Source organism: Vulpes vulpes, chromosome 2 (genome assembly GCF_048418805.1).
Source record: "Vulpes vulpes isolate BD-2025 chromosome 2, VulVul3, whole genome shotgun sequence".
In the NCBI taxonomy this organism is placed as follows: domain Eukaryota; kingdom Metazoa; phylum Chordata; class Mammalia; order Carnivora; family Canidae; genus Vulpes; species Vulpes vulpes.
Genome location: NC_132781.1, coordinates 19021497 through 19037298, shown reverse-complemented (window position 1 = coordinate 19037298; position 15802 = coordinate 19021497).

Genomic DNA, 15802 nt, shown 5'->3' with positions numbered 1-15802 from the left:
TGGGAGAAATGAGATTCCTTTCCCAGGACTTCCACAGCCCACATCTGCCACGTCTTACAAACAGGGAGGAAAACCTTGTCAAGATCTGGTGTGACCGGATTTTTGAGTGGGCAGGGCACGTAGGAGAGGCCGGTTGACCTTGTTGCTAATGAAGCTTCAGCTCATGGCCCCTCATTTGCGGGGCCTTGTAGTGCCCTGTTCTTAATTTTATTTCATCGTTGGGTATTATTTTTGTTAAAGACCCACACATACACACATTGTACAGCTCAAGTCTGCACAAATCCTGCTCTGCCCTTGGAGCATACTCAGAGCATTTTGTGTAGGATCAAACCACCTCACACTGTACTTAGAAAACGGACTGACTTTCGTATGTGTGTTCTAAGATTTTATTTATTTATTCATGAGAGACACAGAGAGAGGCAGAGACATAGGCAGAGGGAGAAGCAGGCTCCCTGTGGGGGAGCCCCATGCAGGACTGGATCCCAAGACCCCCAAGATCAGGACATGAGCCAAAGGCTCAACCACTGAGCCACCCAGGTGCCTCCTGACTTTTGTTTTGTCTGGGAAAGAGCAAAGGGTTTAGAGTCAGAAGTCACAGCTCCCAGCTTCTCAGCTTCCCCACTGTCTTAAGCAGTATGTGTTTGATCACATCTCTTAACCTCATCTGCTGATCCTGTTTCCTTGTCTATAAAATGAGAATAGCAAACCTGCGTTCTCTGCTTTCTTCCCCAGGGGTTGGAGAGTCATCAGAGATGATGTATATAAACTGTAGGTAGAATGCTCCACAATGTCACTTGCCACAACTGAGAAACTTGGATCCCAAGAAAGGTTCAAGTCTTTCACACACAGATCTAGAATCCAGGTGTCCTGGCTCCTGGCCCTGAGCTTCTTGGCTGGGCCAAGGGGCCTTTCGGTAAAGTGCTCTGGAATAAAACAGGATGAACATGAATCATAAAAATGATTATTATTGATTTTTCATTCCTTGGGCAGCAAAAAAAAAAAAAAAAAAAAAAAAAAACCATCTGGCACTCTTCCCACTTGGAAACCAACTGCCTTGTTTTACATCTATTGTGTCTCTCTGGTGAGGTCAAGAGTCTAGGACTTGGGACATGAGCCAGACTCTGAGGGAATCTGCCCTTGGTCCTTCTTCTTTGCCCCCTCTCCTAATTTACCTTCCCTCCCTTCCAGTTTTCCACCCTGTACCTTGACACAAAGCCTTAGCCTTCCATACCTCCAGCCAGGCTGGTGACAAGGCATAATCCTAGCTACACACTCTCCACTTGGCCCCAGCACTTCTCTGGGTTGCCAGTATCCCAGCAGCAGCTCACATCAAACCCCTAGTGTGCCTGGAATGCGTTAACCAAAGTGTAGTGTTTGAATTCCTTGTGTACGGGAAGTAATTTTATTTATTTATTTATTTAATTTATTTCGTGGTATACAGATGAACATTCTTTTCTTTTATTTTCTTTTTTTTTTAATTTTTATTTATTTATGATAGTCACACAGAGAGAGAGAGAGAGAGAGAGAGGCAGAGACATAGGCAGAGGGAGAAGCAGGCTCCATTCACCGGGAGCCCGACGTGGGATTCGATCCTGGGTCTCCAGGATCGCGCCCTGGGCCAAAGGCAGGCGCCAAACCGTTGCGCCACCCAGGGATCTCTGAACATTATTTTCAAACATGTGTCATTTAATGTGTATTGGAAATGTTCTGCTTTTTATTTTTATTTTATTAGTTTTTAAAGACTTTATTTATTTATTCATGAGAGACACAGAGAGAGCCAGAGACATAGGCAGAGGCTGAGGCAGAAGCAGGCTCCCCACTGGGACTCCATCCCAGGACCCTGGGATCACAACCTGAGCTAAAGGCAGATGCTCAACCACTGAGCCACCCAGGTGCCCCTAAAAAATGTTCTGTTTTTTAATGTTTATTCAAGATAATGACATAAAGATGTCTTACTTTTTTTTTTTTTTTCCTGAGCTGCTGTCCCTTATTTTTTCCTAAAAGATTTTATTTATTTATTTGAGAGAGACAGAGAGAGGGCAGGAGAAAGGGGGAGAGGGAGAAAGAGAGGGAGAAGCAGGCTCCCCCCTAAGCAGGGAGCCCTGTTCCAGCCTGGATCCCAGGACCCCACAGGAATCATGACCAGAGCTGAAGGTGGATGCCTAACAGACTGAGCCACCCAAGTACCCCTATTTTTTCTTTTTTTTAATTGATAAAGAAATAAAAATTGATATCTTTTTCTTTTTTTAGAAAAGATTTTATTTATTCATGAGAGACAGAGAGAGAGAGAAGCAGAGACACAGGCAGAGGCAGAAGCAGGCTCCATGCAGGGAGCCCAATGTGGGACTCTATCCCCGGACTCCAGGATCACGCCCTGGGCCGAAGGCAGACGCTAAACCGCTGAGCCACCCAGGGATCCCCATATTTTTCTTTTTTTACAGATAATAAATTGCCCATGTTTTAAGTTTACTGCTTGATTTTTATGTATGTATACATAGTATATATATCATGGAACTGCCACCCAGACCAAAGTATGGAATGTTTCTAGCATCTAACAAGGTTACTCAAAGTCAATATTTCCCTCTAAATGTCACCAGTATTCTGAGCCCCATTGCTATAGAGAAAGAAATTTAACCTGTTTCTGGACTGGGAGTTCACATTCATGGAATCCTATGCATGTAACTTCTTTATACCTAATCTCTTGTTTTTAAAATATTTTATCTATTCATTCATGAGAGACACAGAGAGAAAGAGGCAGAGACACAGGCAGAGAGAGAAGCAAGCTCCATGCAGGGAGCCCGATGTGGGATTCAATCCCAGGACTCCAGGGACACGCCCTGAGCAAAAGGCTCAACCTCTGAGCCACCCAAGCATCCTGGAGCCACCCAGGTGTCCCTACACCTGACCTCTTTCACTCAATGTTATGTCTAAGATTAATTTGTGATGCTGCAAGTAGCCGTGGTTCCTTCATTTTCATTACTATGTAGTATTCCATTGTGTAAATACATCACAATTTATCCTTTCTACTCTTAATGATCATTTGGGTTGTGTCTAGTTTTTTTTTTAAGATTTTATTTATTTATTCATGAGAGACACAGAAAGAGAGAGGCAGAGACACAGGCAGAGGAGAAGCAGGCTCCATGCAGGGAGCCCAATGTGGGACTTGACTCCAGGTCTCCAGGATCAGGCCCTGGACTGAAGGCAGCACTAAACCGCTGAGCCCCCCGGGCTGCCCTAGTTTTTGACAATTAAGAATAAAGTGGCTTCAAACATTCTTGTACATATCTTTTGGTAGATATATGCATTCATTCCTCCTGTGTATATTTCCAGGAGGAGAATTCCTGTATCACAGAATATAAATATATTGGACATTAATAATATTGCCAGATGGTGTTGTCAATGTTGTTGGATTTTGGCCATTCTAATAGATGTGTAATGATATCTCATTGTTTTAGTTTGCAATTTCTTAATGGCATATGATGTTGACTATCTTCATATGCTTACTTGCCCTCTGCAGGTCTCTTTTGGGAGATGTCTGTTCAGATCTTTGGCCCATTTTCCAATCAGGTATTCATTTTCTTATTGTAGACTTTTAAGACTTCTTTGTATATTCTTCATAATAGTCTGTTATCAGATATATCTTTTGCAAGTATTTTCTCCCAGTCTGTGGCTTGTCTTCTCATTTTCTTGACATGTCTTCTGTAGCGCAGAACTTTTTTTTTTTAATTTTATTTATTTGTTCACGAGAGACACACACACAGAGAGAGGCAGAGACACAGGCAGAGGGAGAAGCAGGCTCCATGCAGGGAGCCCGATGTGGGACTCGATCCTTGGGCTCCAGGATCACGCCCTGGGCCAAAGGCAGGCACTCAACCACTGAGCCACCTAGGCATCCCAGAACTTTTTTATTTTATTTTATTTTTTTCAGAACTTTTTTATTGTAATAAAATCCAGTTTATCAATTATGTCTTTCATGCCTTTGGTGTTATATCTAAAAAGTGATCACCACAGCCAACATCATCTAGATTTTCTCCTATGTTATCTTCTGGAGTTTTATACTTTTGTGATTTACATTTAGGGCCATGATCCATTTTTATTCAATTTTTTGGTGACAGATGTAAGGTATAATTATATTAAATTTGTTTTTGGTTTTGTTTTTAAGATTTTATTTATTTATTCATGAGAGACATAGAGTGAGAGGCAGAGACACAGGGTGAGGGAGAAGCTCCCCCCACAGGGAGCCTGATGTGGGCCTCAGTCCCAGGACCCCAAGATCATAACCTGAGCCAAAGGCAGACGTTCAACCACTGAACCACTCAGGTGTTCCTAGATTAAATTTTTTTTTTTGCATGAGGATGTCCAGCACCATTTGTTGAAAAGACTATCTTTCCTCCATTGTATTGTTTTGCTCCTTTGTCAGACAGCAGACTATATTTATGTGGCTCTATTCCCCGGCTCTCTATTATGTTCCATTGTTCTATATGTCTATTCTTTTGCCAATACCACACTGTCTTGATTACTGTAGCTTTATAGTATGTCTTGAAGTCGAGTAGTATCAGTTCTCCAGTTTTGTCCTTCTCCTTCAATATTGTATTGGCTATTCTAGGTCTTTTTCCTCTCCATATAAACCTTAGAACCAGTTTGTCAATAGCTACAAAATAACTTGATGGGATTTTGATTAAGATTGCTTTGAATCTTTAGATCAAAATGGCAAGAATGACACCTTAACAATATTGAGCTTTCTGGGGCTCCTGGGTGGCTCAGTGAGTTAAGCATCTGACTTCAGCTCAGGTCATGATCTGGGGTTCCTGGGATTGGATCCTGAGTTGGGCTCCTCACTCAGTGGGGAGTCTGTTTGTCTCTCTTTCTCCCTCTGCCCCTTCTGCCGCTCATGCTCTGTCTCTCTCTCTCAAATAAATAAATAAATAAATATCTTTTTTTAAAAACCCAAACCAATATTGAGCTTTCCTATCCATGAACATGGAAATCTCTCCATTTATGTAGTTCTTTTTTTATTTCTTTTATCAGAGTTTTGTAGTTTTCCTCATATAGTTCTTAAACATATTTTGTTAGATTTATATGTAAGTATTTCACTTTGAATGCTAATATAAAGATAACATATTTTTAATTTGAAATCCTTCTTGTTTATTGCTGGTATATAGGAAAGTGATTGACTTTTGTATATTAACCTTGTGTCCTACAACCTGGTTATAACCATTAGTTCCATGAGGTTTTTTTTTATTGTTGTTATTGTTAGTTCTTTCAGATTTTCTACATGGATGATCATGTCATCTACAAACAAGACAGTCTTTTTTCCCCCAATTTGTGTGCTTTTTTCCTTTGTTTCTCTTCTCCTTTTATTTTATTTTATTTTATTTTATTTTAATTTTTATTTATTTATGATAGTCACAGAGAGAGAGAGAGAGAGGCAGAGACATAGGCAGAGGGAGAAGCAGGCTCCATGCACCGGGAGCCTGATGTGGGATTCGATCCCAGGTCTCCAGGATCGCGCCCTGGGCCAAAGGCAAGCGCCAAACCACTGCGCCACCCAGGGATCCTATTTTATTTTATTTATTAAAAGGCAGTAGCAGGGCACCTAAATGGCTCAGTTGGTTGAGCATCCAACTCTTGGTTTCTGTTCAGGACATGATCCTGATCAGGGTCCTGAGATTGAGCCCTGTGTCAGCTCCAGGCTCAACAAGGAGTCTACTTGAGAGTCTCTCCCTCTGCCTCTCCCCCTACTTGGACTCTCTCTCTCAGATAAATAAGTAAATAAAATATTAAAAGAAAGAAAGAAAAAGAAAAGCAGTGACAAGAGGGTACATCCTGCCTTATTCTGGATCTTAGTGGGAAAGTGAGTTTCTAACCATTTAAAAATATTATTTATTTATTTATTTATTTATTTATTTATTTGAGCGGGGGAAGGGGAGAGGGGCAGAGAGAGAAGGAGAGAGAGAATCCCAGACTCCACACTGAGCATTGAGCACAAGGAGACATGGGGCTCGGATCTCATGACCCTGAGATCAGCCCTGAGATCACGACCTGAGCCAAAATCATGAATCGGCTGCTTAACCAACTGAGCCACCCAGGTGCCTGAGTTTCTCATCACAAAGTATGATGTTAGCTGTATGTTTTTTGCAGATGTTCTTTATCAAATAGAGGGAATTCTTCTCTATTCCTAGTATGCTGAGAGTTTTTTTTTTTTTAAGATTTTATTTATTTATTCATGAGAGACACACAGAGAGAGGTATAGAGAGAAGCAGAGACACAGGCAGAGGGAGAAACAGGCAGGGAGCCTGACATGGGACTCGATCCTGGGTCTCCAGGATCATGCCCTGGGCTAAAGGCGGCCCTAAATTGCTGAGCCACCCAGGCTGCCCTATGTTGAGAGTTTTTTTTATCATGAATGGTTATTAAATTTTGTCAAATGACTTTTTCTCATCCATCCCATTAATATGATCATATAACTTTTCTTCTTTGGCCTATTGATGTGACAGATTATATTAATTGCTTTTTGAATGTTGAATCAGCCTTTTGTATACCTGAAATATATCCTACTTGGTTGTGGTGTATAATTCTTTTTATACATTGTGGAATTCAATTAGCTAATATTTTGTTGAGGATTTTTACACCTATATTCATGAGAGATATTGATCTATGGTTCTTTTATAATCTTTGATTTAGGCATTAGGGTAATACTGGCCTCACAGAAGGTGTTAGGAAGTATTCTCTCTGCTTCTATCTTCTGGAAGAAATCGTAGAGAATTGATATAATTTCTTCCTTAAAAGTTTGGTGGAAATGACCAGTGAACACATCTGGGCCTGGTACGTCATGTTTTGAAAGGTTATTAATTATTGATTCAATTTCTTTAATGGAGATAGGCCTATTCAGGTTGTCCATTTCTTCTTGTGTGAATTTTGGCAGATGGTATCCTTTCAAGGAATTGGTTCATTTCATCCATTTATCAAATTTGTGGAATTGTTTATAATATTCCTATATATCCTTCCAATGCCTGAGATTGGTAGTGATGTCCTCTCTTTCATTTCTGGTATTAGCAATTTGTGTCTTCTCTCTTTTTTTCTTAGTCAGCCTAGTGAGAGGTTTACTGATTTAAAAAGAGCAAAGCTTTTGGTTTTGTTGATTTTCTCTATCAATTTCTTGCTTTCAATTTCATTGATTTCAGCTCTGATTTTTATTCTTTTTCTTTTTTAAGATTTATTTATTCAATTTGGGCAATGAAAGTTTGGCCTGTGATCTCACTTCTCTGACAGATCTACAAAGAATTGTTTATCTTTCACCTTTTTTCTTGTTAGGATTCTTTTCACCAGCTTTTTTTTTTTTTTTTAATTTTTATTTATTTACGATAGTCCCAGAGAGAGAGAGAGAGAGGCAGAGACATAGGCAGAGGGAGAAGCAGGCTCCATGCACCGGGAGCCCGACGTGGGATTCGATCCTGGGTCTCCAGGATCGCGCCCTGGGCCAAAGGCAGGCACTAAACCGCTGCACCACCCAGAGATCCCTCTATTTTTAATTTTTGAGGAAGCACTATACTGTTTTCCACAGCAGCAGTATCATTTTACATTCCTACCAACAGTGCACAGGGGTTCCAATTTCTCCACTTCCTCACCAACACTTGTATTTTCTCTTTCTTTTATTATCCTAATGGGTATGAGGTGGTATCTCATTGTAGTTTTGATGGGTATTTCCCTAATGATTAATGATGTTGATCATGTTTTCATGTGTTTATTGGCCATTTGTAAATCTTCTTTGGAGAAGTGTCTATTCAAGTTCTTTTTTTAAAGATTTTATTTATTTATTTGAGAGAGAGAGGGAGAGAGAGAACAAGAAAGCACAAATGGGGGAGGAGCAGAGGGAGAGGGAGAAGCAGATTCCCTGCTGAGCAGGGAGCTGGACTGGGGCTTGATCCTAGGACCCCAGGATCATGACTTGAGCCTAAGGCAGATGCTTAACCTACTGAGCCACCCAGGCACTCTTTCTTTTTAAGATTTTATTTATTTATTTATTTATTTATTTATTTATTTATTTATTTATTTATTTATATAGAGAATGAGAGAGAAAGCACAAATGGGGCAAGGGAGAGGCAGAGGGTATTCAAGTTCTTTACTCATTTTTGAATTAGGTTGTTTTGTTGTTATTGTTGTCTCTATTTATTTTTTTTTTTCTTTTAAGATTTTATTTATTTATTCATGACAGACACACAGAGAGAGAGGCAGAGACACAGACAGAGGGAGAAACAGACTCCATGCAGGGAGCCTGTCGTGGGACTCGATCCCCGGTCTCAAGGATCACATCCCTGGCTGAAGGCGGCACTAAACCTCTGGGCCAGTGGGGCTGCCCTCTATTTCTTTTTGAATGAGCTTTGACAGTTTGCATTTTTTAAGGAATTTGTTAATTTCATCAAAGTTGTGAAATTTATGGATATTTATGTTTGTAGATTCTTTGACTATCTTTTTAATGTCTTAGGGTAGTTATGTCCTCTAATTTCTATTATTTATAATTTATAGTTTTCCTTTTTTTCTTGGTCAGTATGGCTAGAAGTTTATCAGTTTTATTGATTTCTTTCCCAAAGAACTAATTTTTGGTTTCACTTATTTTCTCTATTGTTTGTTCTCAAAGTCTTTATTATTTCTTTCTTTCCACTTGAGTTGGTTCTAATTTGCTCTTCTTTTTCTAGTTTTTTTTTTTTTAAGTAAACCCTATGCCCAAAATGGGGCTTGAATTCACAACCCTGAGATCAAGAGTCTCATTCTCTATGCTCTACCAACTGAGCCAGCGATGCACCCCCCTCTATTTTTTTTTTTTAAGGTTTTATTTATTTATTCATGAGAAACACAGAGAGGAGAGAGACAGAGGCAGAGACACAGGCAGAAGGAGAAACAGGCTCCATGCAGGGAGCCCGACGTGGGACTCTGATTCCGGGTCTCTAGGATCACACCCTGGGCTGAAAGCGGCGCTAAACCGCTGAGGCACCCGGGCTGCCCACCCCCTCTGTTTTTTTAAGGTAGAGGTTTAAATTACTAAGTTGAGATCTTTCTTATTTCCTGACCTAAGTATTTAATACTGTTTCCCTCTAGACACTGCTTAATTGCATCCCACAAATTTTTTTTTTTTTTAAGATTTTATTTATTTATTTATGAAAGACACAGAGAGAGGCAGAGGCACAGGCAAAGGGAGAATTAGGCTCCATCCAGGGAGCCTGATTCAGGACTGGATCCCGGGACTCCAGGATCAAGCCCTGGGCTGAAGGCAGGCGCTAAACCGCTGAGCCACCCAGGGATCCCCTGGCTCCCACAAATTTTGATGTTTCATCTGCATTCAATTTAAAATATTTTCTAGGGGGATCCCTGGGTGGCTCAGCGGTTTAGCGCCTGCCTTGGGCCCAGGGCGCGATCCTGGAGTCCCGGGATCGAGTCCCACGTTGCGCTCCCTGCATGGAGCCTGCTTCTCCCTTTGCCTGTGTCTCCACCTCTCTCTCTATGTGTCTATCATGAATAAATAAATAAATCTTTAAAAATAAAATAAAATAAAATATTTTCTAATTTCCCAAGACTTCCTCTTTGATCCATAGGTTATTTACAAGTCACTTGGTTAGTTTTTAACTATTTAGGGTGTTTCTTTTTTTTTGTTCCAGATGTTTTTCTGTTATTGATTTTTAATTTAATTCTGTAATGGGCATAGATTATACAACCCATGATTTCAATTCTTTTACATTTGTTAAGGTTTGTGTTATAGTCTATTTTGGTGAATGATCCATGTGCAGTTGAAGAGAATGTGCATTTTGCTATTGTTGGTTGGTATGCTCTTCAAACATAAATTAGGTCAAGTAGGTTGGTAGTGCTCTTCAGGTCTTCTATATCCTTAATAATTTTCTGTCTGCTTGTCCTATGGCTTATTGAGAGAGTGGTTGTAGTTTCCTACTATAATTGTGGATTTATCTGTTTTTCCTTTCCATTTCATCATTTTTTGTTTCATGCATTTGAATTTGTGTTTAAAAATTACATATAAGGGATCCCTGGGTGGCTTAGCGGTTTGGTGCCTGCCTTTGGCCCAGGGCGTGATCCTGGAGTCCCGGGATCGAGTCCTGCATCGGGCTCCCTGCATGGAGCCTGCTTCTCCCTCTGCCTGTGTCTCTGCCTCTCTCTCTCTCTCTTTCTCTCTCTGTCTCTCATGAATAAATAAAATCTTTTTAAAAATTACATATAATCTGGGATCCCTGGGTGGCGCAGCGGTTTAGCGGTTTAGCACCTGCCTTTGGCCCAGGGCGTGATCCTGGAGTCCCGGGATCGAGTCCTGCATCGGGCTCCCTGCATGGAGCCTGCTTCTCCCTCTGCCTATGTCTCTGCCTCTCTCTCTCTCTGTGACTATCATAAATAAATAAAAGTTAACAAAAAAATTTTAAAAAATTACATATAATCTATTTTTTGTAAGGATTTTGTTTATTTATTTGAAAGAGTGAAAACATGAGCAGGGGAGGGGCAGAGGGAAAGGCAAACTCCCTGCTGAGCAGGGAAACCGATGTGATGCAGGGCTCCATTTCAGTACCCTGGGACCACAACCTGAGCTAAAGGCAGACACCTAACCAACTGAGCCAACCAGGTGCCCTCGTATGATCAATTTTTAAAAATAGGTAAATTACTGTTCACATATAAATCAGTCCGCAGGAATATAAATGATTAACAGTGATTACTGGGGATTTTTTTTTTTTGTAGGCTTTTATTCTCTGTGTTAGGCTTATAATTTTAAGTGTTTTATGTACAGATTTTTAATAACTGAAAATATGAAGCTGTGGTTTAAAGGAAAGAGACAGTTATGTGCCTATGAATGTGTCTTCCCACTTGCAAAGCAGTCTCTGAACTACTGTGAAGAAGAATTAGCTGGGCACTCTCTGCCGGTCCTGTTCCTGCCAAGCTCCTCAACCATGACCCAAACCTCTGCTTCTGCTTCCTTACCAGCTCTTCCTCACCTCCTGTCATTTGGCTTTGGGCCCCGGTGCCTGGGAAAGAAACAACTTTCTGAGACCACCCACCATGTGGCCTGCCAATCCAGTAGGCTTGCCACCATGTTATTTGACTTTGCTGAGCCATTTCACCCACTTTATCTTCAGAGTATTTCTTGAATATAGTCATTTTCTTTCTTTCTTTCTTTTTTTTTTCTTTCTTTTTTTTTTTTTTTAAGTAATCTCTACACCCAATGTGGGGCTCAAACTCATGATCCTGAGATCAAGAGTCACACACTCTACAGACTGAGTCAGCCAGGTGCCCCTGAATATATTCATTTTCTAGACCTTTATTCCCTCAAGACATTCTCCCTCTCTCACTACTGGGCTAGCTCTTACTTTTTCCCTTAGGATTCAGAACAAATGTTTCTGCCTCCAGGAAGCCACGCCTAATTCTAGCCCTGCTCTGTTCTCACCACTCCGTGAAAATATTCATCACTCTTGTTGAATGCCGGATCCCCATGCTGACTGAAGGTCCTGTGGGGGCAAGGGCTCTGTCTGTTTGCCTCTGTTACTCACTCATTTACCTGCAGACTCCCAGTTTGCCTCCTTGGAGCCAATCCCTCCTGGATATAGCTCTCAGGTGAATCACTTTAATCATGTCACTCTCCAGTTCAAGAACCTGCAATGACTCCCTAGTATCTACTGAATCAAGTCCAAACTCTTCCTTTTGGGTGTACCTAATTACATCAAAATTAAAGATTTCTTTTTTTTTTTTTTTAAGATTTTATTTATTTATTCATGATAGACACAGAGAGAGAGAGAGACAGAGGGATCCCTGGGTGGCGCAGTGGTTCGGCACCATTCAGGGGGCCTCTCTTTCTCTCTCTGTGACTATCATAAATAAATAATAAAAAAAAAATAAAAAAATAAAAAAAAGAGAGAGAGAGACAGAGACACAGGCAGAGGGAGAAGCAGGTTCTATGCCGGGAGCCCAACGCGGGGCTCGATCTTTGGACCCCAGGGGCCAAACCGCCGAGCTACCCAGGGATCCCCAAAATTAAAGATTTCTGATCAATGATGTGAACAAAATTAAGAGAGCGATGACAAGATGGGAGAATATTTTAGCAGGGTCTAAAACCAACAAAGAAAAAAAACAAAAATAAAACCAACAAAGGTAAATTGTAAATCAACATCCAAAAAGGCATCAACCTCCATAGAAACATGACAAAATGATATGAGAAAATATATGATAGGAAATTTCTTCTAAAGATTTTATGTATTTGAGAGAGAGAGAAAGCAAGAGAGAACACGAGCAGGGGGAGGGGCAGAGGGAGAAGCAGACACCCCTCCCCCCAGCAGGGAGCCCAATGCTGGGATGTTGGGATGTGACATGGGGCTGGATCCCAGGCAGAGACTTAAACAAGTGAGCCACCCAGGTGCCCCTATAATAGGAAATCTGAAAGACTAATCAAATGCAGAGATGCTCAAACTCTTTAGTGACCAGAGAGATGCAACAAAAAAACAATGAGGTAATACCTCAGTCAGACTAGCAAAAATCAAAAGGGCTGAATAATGTCAATAATATGGGGATATAGGAATCTCCTAGACTGCCTGTGGGAGTATGGACTGGTGCAGACAATAATAGAGAGAAATACAGACATATTTAGTCAGGTCTTGAGAGAGACATGTTTATACCCTGTGACCTAGCAAATCCACTCCTGGCCCCTGGGTACATCACCCAAAGAGATTCTCACCAGAAGCATAAGACGACATGCACAAGGACTTGCTCTGCAAGTTTTTGGTGGGAGGGGAGTAGGGTACAGTTGTGTATCCCTCCCTGGGAGAGTGAAGAAACCAAAGACAGGTGTCCCATGGAGCACCACACATGAACTAAAGTAATTCCGTGTTCACAGAACAACTTCTGGATCTTAAAACCATAATGCAGGGCAGGAAAGAAGATCAACAGAACCAGGACTAGAACACAATACTGATAATGTATAGGAACACCCACACCCACACCCACACACACGACAAACCAATGGCAAAGAGACATCTTGAGAAATTTATTAAAATTTATTATAAATTGGATATTAGATTATAATAATAGTTATTTTTTAAAAGATTCCATTTATTGATTCACAAGAGACACACACAGAGAGAAGCAGAGACATAGGCAGAGGGAGGAGTAGGCTCCATTCAGGGAGCCCGATGCCGGGACTCGATCCGGGGACTCTGGGATCATGCCCTGGGCCAAAGGCAGACGCTCAACCGCTGAGCCACCCAGGCGTTCCCCACCCCACTTTTTGTTTTAAAGATTCAATAATTGTTATTATTATCGCACATTTTCTTGGGTGTGATGGTGGCATTGCAGTTGGTAAGAATGTTCAATGTTGGTGGGATGATGCATAGCTGAAGAATATAGGGGTGAAACGGCATGATATCTGAGGTTCATTTTAAAGTTCAGGGCTGGGATCCCTGGGTGGCGCAGTGGTTTGGCGCCTGCCTTTCGCCCAGGGCGCGATCCTGGACTTCCCGGGATCGAGTCCCACGTCGGGCTCCCGGCATGGAGCCTGCTTCTCCCTCCTCCTGTGTCTCTGCCTCTCTCTCTCTTTCTCTCTCTATCATAAATAAATAAATAAATCTTTAAAAAATAAAGTTCAGGGCTTTCTGGGTGGCTCAGCGGGTTAAGCATCTGCCTTGGGCTCAGGTCATGATCCCAGAGTCCTTCTACGGAGCCCTGAATTGAGCTCCCTGCTCAGTGGAGTCTGCTTCTCCCCCTGGCCCTCCCCCTGCTCGTTCTCTCTCTTTCTCTCAAATAAATAAATAAAAGCCCCCCAAATTTAGAGTATTTAGTTAAGGAAAAGGAAAAAAAAGAGAAAAATGAAACAAATGTATTTTAGGCAAAGATGTAGGCAAGATTTTAAGACAAAATCGTGATAATTTTTGAGTCTGGGAGATAAACATATGGGGGTTTGTTGTACTCGTGTCAACCATTGTGTATATATTAAAAATTCCACAATGTAAAGCAATATCAATGACATCTTTTCAAGAACATGCCCACACAAAAGGATACATGTTAAACATGTTAGAATAGCTGCCTATAGAGGGAGAAGAAAAGAGGAGTAGGGGATGGAGATAAAGGGGAAGGAAGGATGGAGGAAGGAAGGAAAGAAAGAAGTAAAGAAAGGAGAATGGTCAGAGGCACCTGGGTGGTGCAGCTAGTTAAGCATCCGATTTTTGGTTTTGGCTCAGGTCAGGGATTTCTGGGTGTGACCTCAGGGTAGTGAGATTGAGCACCCCTTGGGCTCCACTCTCAGCGTGGAGTCTGCTTGGGGATTCTCCCTCCAGCTCCCTGTGCCCCTCCCCCACCACTCTCTTTCTCTCAAATAAATAAATCTTAAAGAAAGAAAGAAAGAAAGAAAGAAAGAAAGAAAGAGAAAGAAAGAAGAAAGAAAGAAAGAAAGAAAGAAAGAAAGAAAGAAAGAAAGAAAGAAAGAAAGAAAGAAAAGATAGATCAGTGGTAATCTACCCTGAACTGAGGATGACAAATTTAATCCTTCTCACCAAGGGTGTAGACGCAAGAGGGGAAAAATCAATATCCCCTATAACTCTACCACCATGGCATTTTCATTTTTTCCTGTCTAAGCCTCTAAGCCACTTCTGCATGGCTGTTACTTTGAGGGTCATAGCACTCCATGCCTTGCTTAAGAAACAAGAATAAACATTTTGTTTACTAAATGCCAGGACTGGGCTAGGACCTCGAGGTGTGTGATCTGATTTATCCACTCAGTAACACTGTGACATATCATTACCTCCATCTTACAGATGCAGAAAATTGAGCTCAGAGATGAGGTTGTCTGTCCATCTCCAACTAAATCACAAATCTAGAATTCCAAACTCATTGACCTCAGAGGCCCAGGATCATGTGATTGCATGAAGCTGATCCAACAGCTTCTTCACCATCATTATTTTTTTTTAATTTTTTTCTTATTTATTTATGATAGTCACAGAGAGAGAGAGAGGCAGAGACATAGGCAGAGGGAGAAGCAGGCTCCATGCACCGGGAGCCTGACGTGGGATTCGATCCGGGGTCTCCAGGATCGCGCCCTGGGCCAAAGGCAGGCGCCAAACCACTGCGCCACCCAGGGATCCCTTCACCATCATTATTATTTGCTTCTTTTCTTTTCTTTTTTATTTTTTTAAAAAGATTTTATTTATCTATTCATGAAAGACACACAGAGGGAGAGGCAGAGAGAGAAGCAGGCTCCATGCAGAGAGCCTGATGTGCGACTCGATCCTGGGACTCCAGGATCATGCCCTGGGCCGAAGGCAGGCACCAAACCACTGAGCCACCCAGGCATTCCCTTCTTTTCTTTTCTTTTTTCTTTTCTTTTCTTTTCTTTTCTTTTCTTTTCTTTTCTTTTCTTTTCTTTTCTTTTCTTTTCTTTTCTTTTCTTTTCTTTTCTTTTCTTTCTTTTCTTTTCTTTTCTTTCTTTTCTTTTCTTTTCTTTTCTTTTCTTTTTTCTTTTCTTTTCTTTTTTCTTTTCTTTTCTTCTTTTCTTTTTTTAAAAGATTTTTATTTATTTATTCATGAGAGATACAGAGAGAGAGGCAGAGACACAGGCAGAGGGACAAGCAGGCTCCCTGCAGGGCATCCAATGCAGGACTCAATCCCAGGACCCCGGGATCATGACCTGAGCCAAAGGCAGATGCTCAACCACTGCCATCCAGGTGCCCCATTTGCTTGTTTTCTAAGTAATCTCAATGCCCAATGTGGGGCTCCCTCCAACAACCCCAGGATCCAGAGTCACATGCTCTGCTAACCAAGCAAGCCAAGCGCC